Here is a 14,718-nt window from a genome sequence, read left to right on the forward strand (position 1 = left end):
CTTTCTGTCATGTGATGTACTATCCCGTCCATGTGCCCTGGGACTTAATTCCCAGGGACGGGATAGTAAGTCACAGCGATCAGCGGCGCCCACGTGGTGAGCGCCGCTGATCGCGGCCGGGTGTCAGCTGATTATCACAGCTGACACCCGGCACAATGTGTCAGGGGCGGTCACGGACTGCCCCGTCACGTTAACCCCTTGCACACCGCGATCAAAGACGATCGCGGTGTACCGGGGGTTAAAGGGAAGCATCGGCAGGGAGGGACTCCCTCCGTGCTTCCCTGAGCCCCCCACCGCAGCGCAATGTGCAGCGCTGCTGCGGGGGGCTCCATCCCTGCAGGTCTTCGAATCCAAGATGGCGACGGGGACCTTCGGGGGCCTGCAGGGAGCTGGCATCCTCAGTGCCTGCAAAGCGCAGGCACGAGGAAGCCTGCTGCACTGCCTGTGACAGATCGCTGATCTGTCACAGTGATCTGTGATGTGACAGATCAGCGATCTGTCACATGACAGCTATGTCCCCCCTGGGACAATGTAATAAAGTTAAAAAAAAAAAAAAATGTGTAAAAATAATTTTAAAAAAATCGCTAAATAAATTAAAAAAAAAAATATTCCCTAATAAATTCATTTTTTGGAAATAAGAAAAACAAAAACAATAAAAGTACACATATTTGGTATCGCCGCGTCCGTAACGACCCGCCCTATAAAACTGTCCCATTAGTTAACCCCTTTAGTGAACCCCTTAAAAAATAAAAATAAAAAAAACGACGCAAAAAATAATGATTTATTATCATACCGCCAAACAAAAAGTGCAATAACGTGCGATCAAAAAGATGCATACAAATATGAATGGTACCGCTGAAAATGTCATCTTGTCCCTCAAAAAACGAGCCACCATACAGCATCATCAGTGAAAAAATAAAAAAGTTATAGCTTGCAGAATAAAGCAATGCAAAAATAATTATTTTTTTATATAAAATTGTTTTCATTGCATAAAAGCGCCAAAACATAAAAAAAAGACCTAAATGAGGTATCGCTGTAACCGTACTGACCCGAAGAATAAAAGGGCTTTATCAATTTTACCGCAAGCGGAGCGGTGTAAACGCACCCCCCCAAAAGAAATTCATGAAACGCTGGTTTTGTTCATTCTGCGTCCCAAAAATCGGAATAAAAAGCGATCAAAAGATGTCACGTGCCCGAAAATAGAGCAACAAAAATGTCAACTCGTCCTGCAAAAAATAAGACCTCAGAAAACTCCATGGGTTAAAATATGGAAAAATTATAGCTCTCAATATGTGATGATGCAAAAACTATTTTTACAATAAAAAGCGTCTTTTAGTGTGTGACAGCTGCCAAAAATAAAAACCCGCTATAAATAGTAACTCAAACCCCCCGTTATCACCCCCTTAGTTAGGGAAAAATAATAAAATTAAAAGAAAATGTATTTATTTCCATTTTCCCATTAGGGTTAGGGTTAGGGCTAGGGTTAGGGCTAGGGCTAGGGTTAGGGCTAGGGCTAGGGTTAGGGCTAGGGCTAGGGTTAGGGCTAGGGTTAGAGCTAGGGTTAGGGCTAGGGTTAGGGCTGAGATTAGGGTTAGGTGTGTGTTGGGGTTAGGGTTGGAGTTATAATTGGGGGGTTTCCACTGTTTGGGCACATCAGGTGCTCTCTAAATGCAACATGGCATCTGATCTCAATTCCAGCCTATTCTGCGTTGAAAAAGTCAAATGGTGCTACTTCCCTTCCAAGCTCTGCCATGCGCCAAATTGCAAAACAACTTTTAGGGTCCAATTTCTCCTGTTACCCTTAGGAAAATAAAAAAATTGGGGGCAAAAATATCATTTTTGTGGAAAAAAATGATTTTTTTTATTTTCACGCCCGGGCGTTATAAACATCTGTGAAGAACTTGGGGGTTCAAAGTGCTCACCAGACATCTAGATAAGTTCCGTGGGGGGGTCTAGTTTCCAAAATGGGGTCACTTGTGGGGAGTTTCAATAGTTTAGGTACATCAGGGGCTCTCCAAACGCTCATGACACCCGCAGACCATTCCATCAAAGTCTGCATTCCAAAACGTCATTACTTCCCTTGAGAGCTCCGACGTGTGCCCATACAGTAGTTTTCTCCCACATATGTGGTATCAGCATACTCAGGACAAATTGCAAAACAACTTTTTGGGTCCAATTTCTCCTGTTACCCTTGGGAAAATAAAAAAATGGGGACTAAAAGATCATGTTTGTTGAAAAAATAGATTTTTTTTATTTTCACGCCCGGTCGTTATAAACTTCTGTGAAGCACTGGGGGGTTCAAAGTGCTCACCATACATCTAGATAAGTTCCTTAAGGGGTCGAGTTCCCAAAATGGGGTCACTTGTGGGGGGTTTCCACTGTTTAGGTACATCAGGGGCTCTCCAAAAGCAACATGACACCCGCAGATCATTCCATCAAAGTCTGCATTCGAAAACGTCACTACTTCCCTTCCGAGCTCTGACGTGTGCCCATACAGTAGTTTTCTCCCACATATGGGGTATCAGCGTACTCAGGACAAATTGGATATCAACCTTTGGGGTCCAATTTCTCCTGGTACCCTTGGGAAAATAAAAAAATTGGTGACTAAAATATCATGTTTGTGGAAAAAATTTGATTTTTTTATTTTCAGCCCGAGCGTTATAAACTTCTATGAAGCACGGGGGGGGGGTTCAAAGTGCTCACCACACATCTAGATAAGTTCCTTGGGGGGTATAGTTTCCAAAATGGTGTCATTTGTTGGGGGTTTTCACTGTTTTGGTACATCAGGGGGTTTCTAAACGCGACATGGTGTCCGATCTCAATACCAGCCAAAAACGTCAAATGGCGCTGCTTCCCTTCCGAGCGCTGCGCCCAAATAGTGGTTTAGCCCCACATGTGGGGTATCAGCGTACTCATAAACTTCTTGAATGTAGTTTTGAGCACCTTAAAGGGAATCGGTCACCCTTTTTTTGGCTTTGCAGCTGCTGGCATAGACATCGGGGGCTTACCTACAGCATTCTGTAATGCTGTAGATAAGCCTCTGATGTAACCTGAAAGAAAAGAAAAACACGTTATATTATACTCACCGAGGTGGGCGGTCCGGTCCGATGGGTGTTGCGGTCCGGTCCGACGCCTCCCTTCTTCATGCAATGACGTCCTCTTCTCCCGTCCTGTAATGGCTCCGGCGCAGGCGCACTGCTCTGCCCTGTTGAGGGCAGAGCAGAGTCCTGCAGTGCGCAGGCGTCGGGAGAGGTCTGGCGCCTGCGCACTGCAGAATTCTGCTCTGCCCTCAACAGGAGCCATTTCAGGTCGGGAGAAGAGGACGTCATCGCATGAAGAAGGGAGGCGCCGGACCGAACCGCAACACCCATCGGACCGGACCGCCCACCTCGGTGAGTATAATATAACGTGTTTTTCCTCTTTCAGGTTACATCGGGGGAATTCTGTAATGCTGTAGATAAGCCCTCGATGTCTATGCCGGCAGCTAATAGGGTATAAAAATGGTGACAGATCCCCTTTAAGGGGTGCAGTTTTTAGAATGGTGTCACTTTTGGGTATTTTCTATCATATAGACCCCTCAAAGTGGCTTCAAATGTGATGTGGTCCAAAAAAATAAAATGGTGTTGCTAAAATGAGAAATCGCTGATCAACTTTTAACCCTTATAACTTCCTAAGTAAAAAAAATTTTGGTTCCAAAATTGTGCTGATGTAAAGTAAACATGTGGGAAATGTTACTTATTAAGTTTTTTGTGTGCCGTATCTCTGTGATTTAAGGGCATAAAAATTCAAAGTTGGAAAATTGCAAAATTTTAAATTTTTTTGCCAAATTTCCATTTTTTTCACAAATAAACGCAAGTTGTTTGAATGAAATTTTACCACTAACATGAAGTACAATATGTCACAAGAAAACAATGTCAGAATCACCGGGATCCATGGAAGCGTTTCAGAGATATTACCTCATAAAGGGACAGTGGTCAGAATTGTAAAAATTGGCCCGGTCATGAATGTGCAAACCACCCTTGGGGGTTAAGGGGTTAAATGCAGATTCCTAGAGGACAATCAAACCATGTCCCTAAAAACAAACCTCGCCTCCCTTCTTCTCTTGTCAAAATATTTCTTAGACCTCCTATTAGCCTGATTCAGATTATGGCGCACAGTTGTCCAAACCCTTTCCAAATTTCCAGAAAACTCTCCTCCTCAGGCACCGCCGCCCCAATCCTAGAAAAAGGACCAAAAGATGGATGCTTTCCAGTGCAACAAAAAAAAGGAGAACACCCAGCCGAAGAAGACATATGATTATTGAGAGCAAACTCAGCTAATGGTAGTTATTCCGACCACATCTCCTGATTGTCTGCTACAAAACATCTCAAAAACTGCTCAATGTCATGGTTCTTCCTCTCGGTCTGTCCATTGGACTCCGGATGATAACCTGACGAAAATGACAAATTAACCTTAAGTCTGTCACAAAAGGCACACCAAAATCGAGCCACAAACTGTGGTCCCCTATCGGAGACAATGTCCGTGGGAACACCATGGAGTCTGACAATCTCTTTCACAAATGCCCTGGCAAGTGTCTTAGCGCAGGGTAATTTATTGAACGGGACCAGATAACGCATCTTCCTAAACCAGTCCACTACAACCCAGGTGACAGAAAAACCCTCAGAGACCGGCAGGTCGGTGATAAAATCCATTGCAAGATGCGTCCATGGGGAACTAGGAACCTCTAACAGTCACAGCAACCCTGCCGCTGGAGCATGAGAAGCCTTAGACCTGGTGCACACGGTACACTGACGCACCCACTTGACGATTTCTCTTAGCCAACCCGGCCACCAGAAACTCCGACCGATCGACTTTCTAGTCTCGGCAATCCCTGGATAACCCGCCAAACGAGACTCATGACATTCAATAAAGCTCTCCTCAGGGCTTTAGGCACAAATAATTTCCCATATGGAGTGTTAGTTGGTGCCGCATCCTGGGTTTTAAGAATGCTATTTTCCAACTCAGAACCTAATGCTGCCACCACCACCCATTTCTGCAGAATAGATTCCTCCTTTTCAGTATTAACTGCTGGAGAGAAACTTTGAGACAAAGCATCAGCTTTAACATTCTTTGTCCCAGGGATATATCTCACAGAGAAATGGAACCGGGCAAAAAACAATGCCCACCTAGCTTGACGAGCATTCAAACATTTAGCAGCATCCAGATAGATCAGATTTTTACGATCAGTAAAGACTTGTATAGGATGTCTAGCGCCCTCCAAAAAATGTCGCCAATGCTCAAACGCAAGCTTAATTGCCAGCAATTCTCGGTTCCCAACATCGTAGTTGAGCTCCGCCTCCAAAATTTCTTAGAAAAGAACGCACAGGGATGTACCCCATCCTCTCCCTCCTGTGACAGAAAAGCCCCTACTACTACTGATGAGGCATCCACCTCTACCAGAAAGGACTTAGTCTCATCTGTTTGGATCAAAACAGGCGCAGAGCTAAACTCCTTGAGATGCTCAAAGGCCTTAACAGCCTCAGGGGACCATTGGACAATACTGGAACCCTTCTTAGTCAGATTAGTAAGGGGTTTGGCGATAACAGAAAAATTCTTTATGAACTTTCTGTAATAATTAGCAAACCCCATGAATCTCTGAATTGACTTCAAGCATTCAGGTCTAGGCCACTCCAATACCATCTGAACCTTCACCGGGTCCATCTCAAACCCATCACTGGAAACAATGTGCCCCAAAAAGCTAATTTTCTGTACCGCAAACTCACATTTCTCCAGGTTAGCAAAGAGTGTGTTTTCTCTCAAAATCTGCAGAACCTCGCGGACTCTCTGCCAATGCGACTCCAGGTGGGCGAGTAGATCAAAATATCATCCAAATAAATAATAACACTCCTACCGATCAATGGCCTCAGAATGTCGTTAATGAAATTTTGAAAGAACGCCGGAGCATTTGTAAGGCCGAAAGGCATTACTAGACACTCAGAATGACCTTCTGGGGTATTAAAGACTGCCTTCCACTCATCGCCTTCTTTAATCCGCAGCAAATTATATGCCCCACGGAGATCAATCTTAGAGAACCACTTGGCTCCAACTAATTGGTTAAACAAATCCGGAATTAGCGGCAAGGGGTAAGGATTGCGCACAGTGATCTTATTAATCTCACTGAAATCCAGACACAGCCTAAGACCCCCATCTTTTTTTTTTTACAAAAAAGAATCTCACCGCCACAGGGGACTTGGAGGGTCTTATATGACCTGCAGCAAGACTAGTCTGCAGGTATTCCTTTAAGGCCTCCCTCTCGAGGATTGTCAGATTAAATAAACGACTCTTAGGGAGAGTAGCACCTGGGACGAACTCAATAGCGCAATCGTAATCTCTATGCGGTGGTAGAGCTTGTGACTCAACTTCAGAAAATACTTTCCAGAATTCCTGAATGGGTTCAGGTAGCTCATTTTTCACAACAGCAGCAATGTGTACATCACAACATTTCCCATAACACCCCTGACCCCAGGATCTTATAGTATTTGATGACCAGTCCAGTACAGGATTGTGCACTTTTAACCAGGGTAACCCCAGGACGACTGGAAAAGGCAATTTATCAAGTACAAACCTAAAGACTCCTGGTGCTCCATATTCACAGTGAGTGGAATCCCGGTGACTTTTCGAGAAACGCACCCATGTTCTAGAGGAGTGTTATCAATCGCCACTACAAGAAAAGGGGATGACAAAGGTATGGACTCAATCTTATCAAGAAACTGTTGATCGATAAAATTCAGTGCAGACCCACAGTCCACAATCACTTGAAAATCAATAGTATGACCATGACAGATAGAACTACCTGAAAAAGAAACTCCTGCGGACCTAAAAAATGCAATACGAATGGGAGGTTTACTCTGACACTTTTTTTTTCTCTTCCTGATTTATGCGACTTTCACATTGCTTCATAAAATGGCCAGTCTTACCACAATAAAGGCATAGCCCCTCAGAGAACCTTCCCTCCCTTTCCTGGGAACGAGAGGACAGAGCCCCAAGTTGCATTGGTTCCCCATAGTCCACGGGGGTCTCTTGAGAGACAGGACCCAGCAAAATTGAAGCCTTCTCCTCATTCTGTCTGTCTCTCAATCTTCTATCCACCCTGATAGCTAACTGCATGGTAGCCTCAAGTGTAGCAGGTGCAGGGTATGCAATGAGTAAATCTTTAACCCTGTCATTCAAACCTGCTAAAAATTGACTTTCATTCCAGCTGACTTCTGCAGACCATCGTCTGAACTGAGTACAATATCCCTCAGCATCACCAGAACCCTGCGTCAGCCGTCTGAGGTTAGCCTTGGCTGTAGCGACCCGATCCGGATCATCATATATTATCCCCATAGCAGAAAAAAACGCTTCTACTACGGTAACACCAAACAAAGGTCATCTGGACGCAATGAGAATGCCCAAACTTGCGGCTCACCTCGCAATAAGGACATAACAATCCCCGCAAGCTGTAATTCAGCCCCTGAAGACCTGGGTCTAAGCCGAAAATAAAGTAAACATGCATTTTTAAACGAAAAAAAATTCCTGCCGTTTACCAGAAAAACATTCAGGAAAACCCACCTTAGGCTCTTCAGGGCGGACCCCTGGGCAATTACTCATGCTGATGTAAGCTGGCAACTTCCAACGTTAACCTTTGCAGGCTTTGAGCGAGATCCTGAACGCTGTTCATTTTGCAGAAATCCGGGAGGGTTTTTTTTATACTTTCTCAGTCTGGACAAACTGGTATGGTACTGCAGCACAGGACTAGGGTAGGAGGGGGAAAACTGACCCTGCACTGAGACTAGGCTGATACCCTACGATGGAGTGGGCGACCCATTCCCTGCGAATAGAACCCCCTGACGATCCTAGGTTAATCTCAAGCGAAGACCTATAGATAGGGGGAAGGGGGTCCCTGAAAGATCTAAGGACTAGGTACAAAAACGGGTCACCTCCTAATAGAAAACAAAGAGAAGGCTGCAGAAACAAACTGAAAACAGAAACTAAGACTTGCAGAACCGGAGGTACCAGCGCTGCACTAAAAAACACACAGAAGGCAAAGCAAAGCTCCAAGCCAGAACTCAAGAGGATTAACACTGCTGTCCAGCAAGGAATGGGAGACAGGTGCAGGTTAATAAAGGGTGATACAATCACCTGACCCAAGACAAACCCAGCACCAGCAGCCAGAACAGTACAAGAAAATGGCGGATAGTCACAAACTGAACAGATACTAACAGTTGTGGTGGAAAGGACAATTATGGTGGTGGTGGTGGGGGGAAGCAATTATGGAGGTGTTGGAATGGGCAATGATGGGGGTGGTGTTGGAGTCAGTAATGATGGTTGATGTGGAAAGGACAATGGTGGTGAGGGAGGAGGCAATGATGGAGGTGGTGGAATGGGCAATGATGGGGGTGGTGGGGGACAAAGCAATGATGTTTGTGGTGGAAAGGACAATGATGGCAGTGGTGGAAAGGACAATGATGGTGGGGGAGGAGGCAATAATGGAGGTGGTGATGAGGACAATGATAGGGGTGGAGGGGGAGAACAGTGGTGGAGGGGGGAGTGCGTTATACCCTATGAAGGAGGCTGCATTATACCCTATGAGGGGCCTGTGTTATACTTTATGAGGGGGCTACATTATATTCTGTGGGGGCTGCATTATATTCTCTGTGGGCGCTGCATTATTCTCTCAGGGGCTACATCATACTATATGAGGGGGGCTGCATTATGCCCTATGAGGGGGCTACAGTATATTCTATGAGGGGGCTGCCTTATGAGGAGGTTGCATTAAAATATGAGGTGGCTAAATTATATTCTGTGGAGGGGCTGCATTATATTATATGAGGGGGATGCATTATACCATATGAAGGTGCTACATTATATTATATGGGGGGGCTGCATTATACCTTTTGAGGGGGTTGCATGATATTTTTTGGTTGCTGCATTATACCCTATGAGGGGGGCTGCATTATATTCTATGTAGGGGGCTACATTACATTATATGAGGGGGGTTGCATTATATTCCATGATGGAGGCTACATTATATTCTATGAGGGGGCTACGTTATATTCTATGAGGGGACTACTTTATATTCTAAGGGGGGCTACCCCAACCCCTGCTACATAATTAAGATGTGTACTACCTTATATTATACCCTGATATTAGTGTGTTTTACCACACAATTGGTTGTCTTGTATTTATTTCTATGTAGCTACATAGTGGGCCCCAAGAATGATTTTCTCTGGTGGGCCCAAGGTGCTCCAGTCCGATGCTGAATGCAGTTCGGTCATTTCTGGCGCGTAGAGGAGGGTTGTGTTGTGGCAATTTGTGCCAGGATCCTCTAGCTGTAAATAGTATATTTTTAAAATTTCTATTAAGAAAAGTGTTTCTCCCACTCATTTTGTTTTTTGTTTTTTTCATCAAACGCTCAAGTCTTGTGTGGTTGTGAATATCGTCTGAAAAATAAATAATAAGTAGAGTTTACGAGAATTCAGCAACTGGAATGTTATCAGATATTCATTCTTTTATTTCACTATAGACCTATTGATTTTATTTATCTGTATTTTGTGTTATTAAACTATTCCTTTACATGCTTTGTGTTTGTTTTGATTTTTTTTTATCTATCTATTTTATTTTTATCAAGTTTCATGTTGTATTTCAATCTCTCTTGTTGATATTTCAACAGAACTACCTGTATGCTTTGTTGCATTTTGATCTAATGAAAATTAAATTTTTGTTTTTTTTCCAGCCCATCAGCTTCTTCTAGGGAGAAATAATAGTACAGAATTTCTCATTCTCTGCTGGTCCATTGATGCCTTGCAACTCTGCACTTTTCGATACCCTATTGAGCATCGTGGCGCTGGATTGAGTAGCGAGCAATGCCGAGTATCGCGTGGTGTTCTATCAAGTAGTGAGCAATGCCGAGTATCATATGGTGCTCAATTAAGTAGCGAGCAATGCCGAGTATTGAGTGGTGCTCGATCGCAATGCCGAGTATCGCGTGGTGCTCTATCGAGTAGTGAGCAATGCCGAGTATCGCTTGGTGCTCAATAGAGTAGCGAGCAAAGCCGAGTATCGCGTGGTGTTCTATCAAGTAGCGAGCAATGCTGAGTATTGTGTGGTGCTCAATTGAGTAGCGAGCAATACCGGGTATCACATGGTGCTCGATCGAGTAGCGAGCAATGCCGAGTATCGCGTGGTGCTCGATCGAGTAACGAGCAATGCCGAGTATCGCGTGGTGCTCTATCGAGTAGAGAGCAATGCCGAGTATCGCTTGGTGCTCGATAGAGTAGTGAGCAATGCCGAGTATCGCTTGGTGCTCAATAGAGTAGCGAGCAAAGCCGAGTATCGTGTGGTGTTCTATCAAGTAGCGAGCAATGCTGAGTATTGTGTGGTGCTCGATTGAGTAGCGAGCAATACCGGGTATCACATGGTGCTCGATCGAGTAGCGAGCAATACCGAGTATCGCGTGGTGCTCGATCGAGTAACGAGCAATGCCGAGTATCGCGTGGTGCTCTATCGAGTAGCGAGCAATGCCGAGTATCGCGTGGTGCTCTATCGAGTAGCGAGCAATGCCGAGTATCGCTTGGTGCTCGATAGAGTAGTGAACAATGCCGAGTATCGCTTGGTGCTCGATCGAGTAGCGAGCAAAGCCGAGTATCGCGTGGTGTTCTATCAAGTAGCGGGCAATGCTGAGTATTGTGTGGTGCTCGATTGAGTAGCGAGCAATACCGGGTATCACATGGTGCTCGACCGAGTAGCGAGCAATGCCGAGTATCGCGTGGTGCTCGATCGAGTAACGAGCAATGCCGAGTATCGCGTGGTGCTCGATCGAGTAACGAGCAATGCCGAGTATCGCGTGGTGCTCTATCGAGTAGTGAGCAATGCCGAGTATCGCTTGGTGCTCGATAGAGTAGTGAGCAATGCCGAGTATCGTTTGGTGCTCGATCGAGTAACGAGCAATGCCGAGTATCGCGTGGTGCTCTATCGAGTAGTGAGCAATGCCGAGTATCGCGTAGTGCTCTATCGAGTAGTGAGAAATGCCGAGTATCGCATGGTGCTCGATAGAGTAGTGAGCAATGCCGAGTATCGCGTTGTTCTCGAGAGCTTAGATCCCCTTAAGTGCATTATCTGAGACGGGCACAGAGATGTGAGAGAGAGAGTTTCATCTGGGAAAATGCTTGCGTTTGCCATTCACTTACATTGTGCTCGCTACTGCAGTTGAGCACGTCCGGACGTCCAACATGCTTGAATCGAGTACCTAGCACTGGAGCATTTCACTGCTCGGTCAACATTACTCACAACTGCTGCTCTCGGTCATTGTTGATGGGCTGCAGTGGGAACGTATTAACTACAGCAGACGTGATCGATGCAGCTCATGCTGTCTACATCAGCATCATGTTTGAGCCCAGTGACTCCTACAGCCTGTCAACGAAGAATGGGGACAGTGGCAGAGAGGCAATACTGCAGCTGGGAATGTGATTCAGAGAAAGTAGGGGAGGCCTCAAATTGACACAAAAGACAAAAAAAGATGTTTCAGGAATACACCACCCTCGCTCTCCTGGAACATCTGCTGCTTCAAAAATGATGCAGTTACGCCAGCGACGCTGTGTGAAATTACCCTTATCCACCTTAGGTAACTCATTTTCTCAGTTTGGCCTCGCTTGTATGTGTTTTTAATTAGGGAAAAGGAATAAAATGGTGTCATACACTTCTGGGGGAAGCTTATTTGCTCTATGAACTAAAGGATTAATTACTGAAGTTAAACATGCCCAATCCGTTTTCCCACAGACCTCATGTGTTAGAGCACAGTTTTGAGGCCCCAATACAGATTAGATGTGTGGCACCCCTGAGGCTTGGTCGCCACAGAGGTACTGCACGTCCTCCTGAGGTGTGGTGCCCCACCATCCAGGTAAGTTGGAGGCTCCTGACCATGCTCCAACACTCGCATCCCACACAACACAGTAGTTCAGCAAAGCCACATTGCGGCTCCCTGCTTGGAGTGTAGCAGAGCACCTTTGGTGGCTCCCTGCTTGGAACACGAAACGTGCTGGGAGGCGGGTGGAGTTTAGAATACATAAAAGAGCGGGAAGGTGTAGGATGTGAGGTCAGTCAGTCAGTGAGTGAGAGGAAGTCACTCAGAGAGGAGTGAGAGAAGAAGATCCCTGAAAGAGGGATGGAGGAAGGAGGTGCTGCAGCAGACCTCAGTGACCTGGGACCACTGGCACAGGAAAGGAAAGAAGGAGAAAGACATTGAACTGAAACCTGATCTTCCAAAAGAAGGAGAGATTAGTACGGAACGAAGGAGTAAAAGGGAACAGAGGACGTGGGTTAGGAGAGAACCCTGCCTAGAAGTTCTAAGCGCAAGGCCGGGGCCCGGTCCCCGAGGTTGTATGGACACTAATGGTTCTGCAGCAGACACCGGTGGGCTGTAAATGCACTACTCCCATTTAAGACTTGGGGGCACAACAGCAACATTGATAGTGAGCCGGGATTCAGGAGTAAGGAGTCCCCGAAGCAGGCTACAGCTGTCTGCCGTACAAGTAGAGTTCTTGGGAACATCTGTCAGGAGGAACTCCAGTGTAACTCAGTACTAGGAGATCTTCACACTTAAAGGCGCTATAAGAGGAGATGTTCAGAAAGGTACATGTTGGCGGAGCATTAGAAGGGAGCATTCCATCTGGCCTGGAGGTTAATTGAGTCTCTGACCCGGAGGACACAGTACGGAGGCAGGCACCTGTGTGTACTACAGACTGTGAGTAAAGCTTTGGAACTACAAGGCCTGGTGTCCTCCATTGATTCTTGCGCCTAGACACCCAGCACTGCTACATCCGAGTACCAGCTACTACACTGCCTGCGCCCCTCAGCTACCCCCCCACATCTACATTGCCCTGGGACTACAGCTCCACCTCTGGGGAGCTTCACCATCTTGGCTGCAACACACCACCAGTCCCAGAGGATCTGCATGCAGCGTCGGCTTAACATCTCCCTTGCCAAACACCACAGGTGGCGTCACGAACTATTCATCAATTCTATTTCATTGTTCTTTCACCCCTTTTTGCAATGGAGCCCCAGGGCCACGGACCGGGTCACAGCTCCCGTGACAACTTCCATTGAGATCAACGGGCCCGGTGCCGAGTACCCCACAGCCCTGGCCAGGGCGCTCCAGATGTTCTTCTGGTTTTGCCGAAATCATCGGGTTTGGCCAATTTTTATCTGATGTGTATAGCATCCTTTATGTCCATCAATCTTTGGAAATAAACACTGTTGATCCAAGCGTGCACGTCAATGAGGACTGGAGGATATTTGAGATTTTCTCATGAGTGACGAAGTTTTCGAAAAGAGAAAGTTTAATTGTAGCAACATATGTGTACTAAATGTATGACAAAGAATTGAAGAGATGCATGATCAATATTTATTATGCTTGATAAATATTTTATCACCTTTTCATCATCTTTCTTTACATTTGATTGCAAATGTAAAAAAAAATTATATGCAACTCTGACTTCTGTATAACAGGTCCCAGACAGGTGAGGAGATTATAAAATAGGACTGAATCTTCTGTGCTTTTACAAACACCTTACAAGTCTAATTTTAAATCCCATATATAAGATATTATTATGGCACACCCGCAGAAGATCTAAGTCAGTTGAGGTCAATTTTATTGTGGGAGTGACCGTAACTAAAAATAAATAGCCTGCATTTATAATGTCATGTTACACCTCCATATAATTACATGCTAAATATAAGATAAAATTGTCTCATGGCATTCCTGTGCACTAAATACCAAGATGGAGATCACATCTTTCAGCTGCTGCTGGACAGTCCTTGAGAAGCCTCGTACTGCAAGAAAGATATGTTAGACAGAGGGTTTGCTTGTACTTCCCACTGAAGACTTAGATCCACCTAAATGTGAATATTATTGGTTATATATTTCACTAAAGGCAGATTGACCAGTGTGGATCACTGCGCCAAAGATGAAACTATTGTATACGACTCCATTCCGGCACTTTATGACTTAGAGATCTAGATGGTCTTCCTTTAGATTGTAGGATGTGGCCTTAGTCCTAACGGGGACTGAAAAGCCACCATACAGATTGAGTATTATACTTTTGCTTTGTATAGTGGGCATTGAACTTCTGTGCCTTGTAAGTAAAAAAATTTCAATTTGCACATTATTCCGAATTACCTCCATTTGTTTGTGGCCATTTCCATCAGTGGTTGGTCAACGTCAAATCCTTGTTGCCTTCATTAAACCTCATGGTTCTGTCGCGTTACAACGTACCAAATGGATGGAGCGGTGCCAAGAATCTTGTGGCTGAGTTTGCTTTAATAAAGCAGGTGAGAGCAAGACTTGAAGCTGGATAAAAAAAACTGAGAAAATTTGAATGAGTGGTGTGTTTAAGAAAAGAAAAAGTCTACATCTGAGGCCAAATAAAGAGGTGGTACTCTCACATGGCTCCATTGACTGAGCCTCAGCCAAAATGGCATCAGTCTAACTCAAGGTTAGACATATCATTGGTGCAACTTATGCACCCGAGGCCAGGTGGCAAGAGGGACCACCACTACTTCTAAAACAGGGGACATTGTGCATTCTGATGAGTTAGTGGGTCATATATTGTTCTTTCACAGGGGCCCTCTCCTGACTGTATCCGCCAGTGGTCTAGCTTGTTTGATGACGAATCCATTAAAGATTGAAAATGGAATGGAAAA

General features: G+C 45.2%; 1 long non-coding RNA gene across 1 annotated transcript in view; it reads right to left on the minus strand.

Moving 5' to 3' along the window:
• Positions 1–14,375, minus strand: part of LOC141088369 (uncharacterized) — a 51,387-nt gene extending 37,012 nt beyond the window's left edge. Inside the window, exon 1 of the long non-coding RNA XR_012231931.1 lies at positions 14,195–14,375. This is a non-coding gene — a long non-coding RNA (uncharacterized lncRNA). The remainder of the gene's footprint in view (positions 1–14,194) is intronic.
• Positions 14,376–14,718: the final 343 nt, after the last annotated feature.

Source organism: Dendrobates tinctorius, unplaced genomic scaffold (genome assembly GCF_039654945.1).
Source record: "Dendrobates tinctorius isolate UK_male_01 unplaced genomic scaffold, ASM3965494v1 ptg000038l, whole genome shotgun sequence".
NCBI classification, from domain to species: Eukaryota; Metazoa; Chordata; class Amphibia; order Anura; family Dendrobatidae; genus Dendrobates; species Dendrobates tinctorius.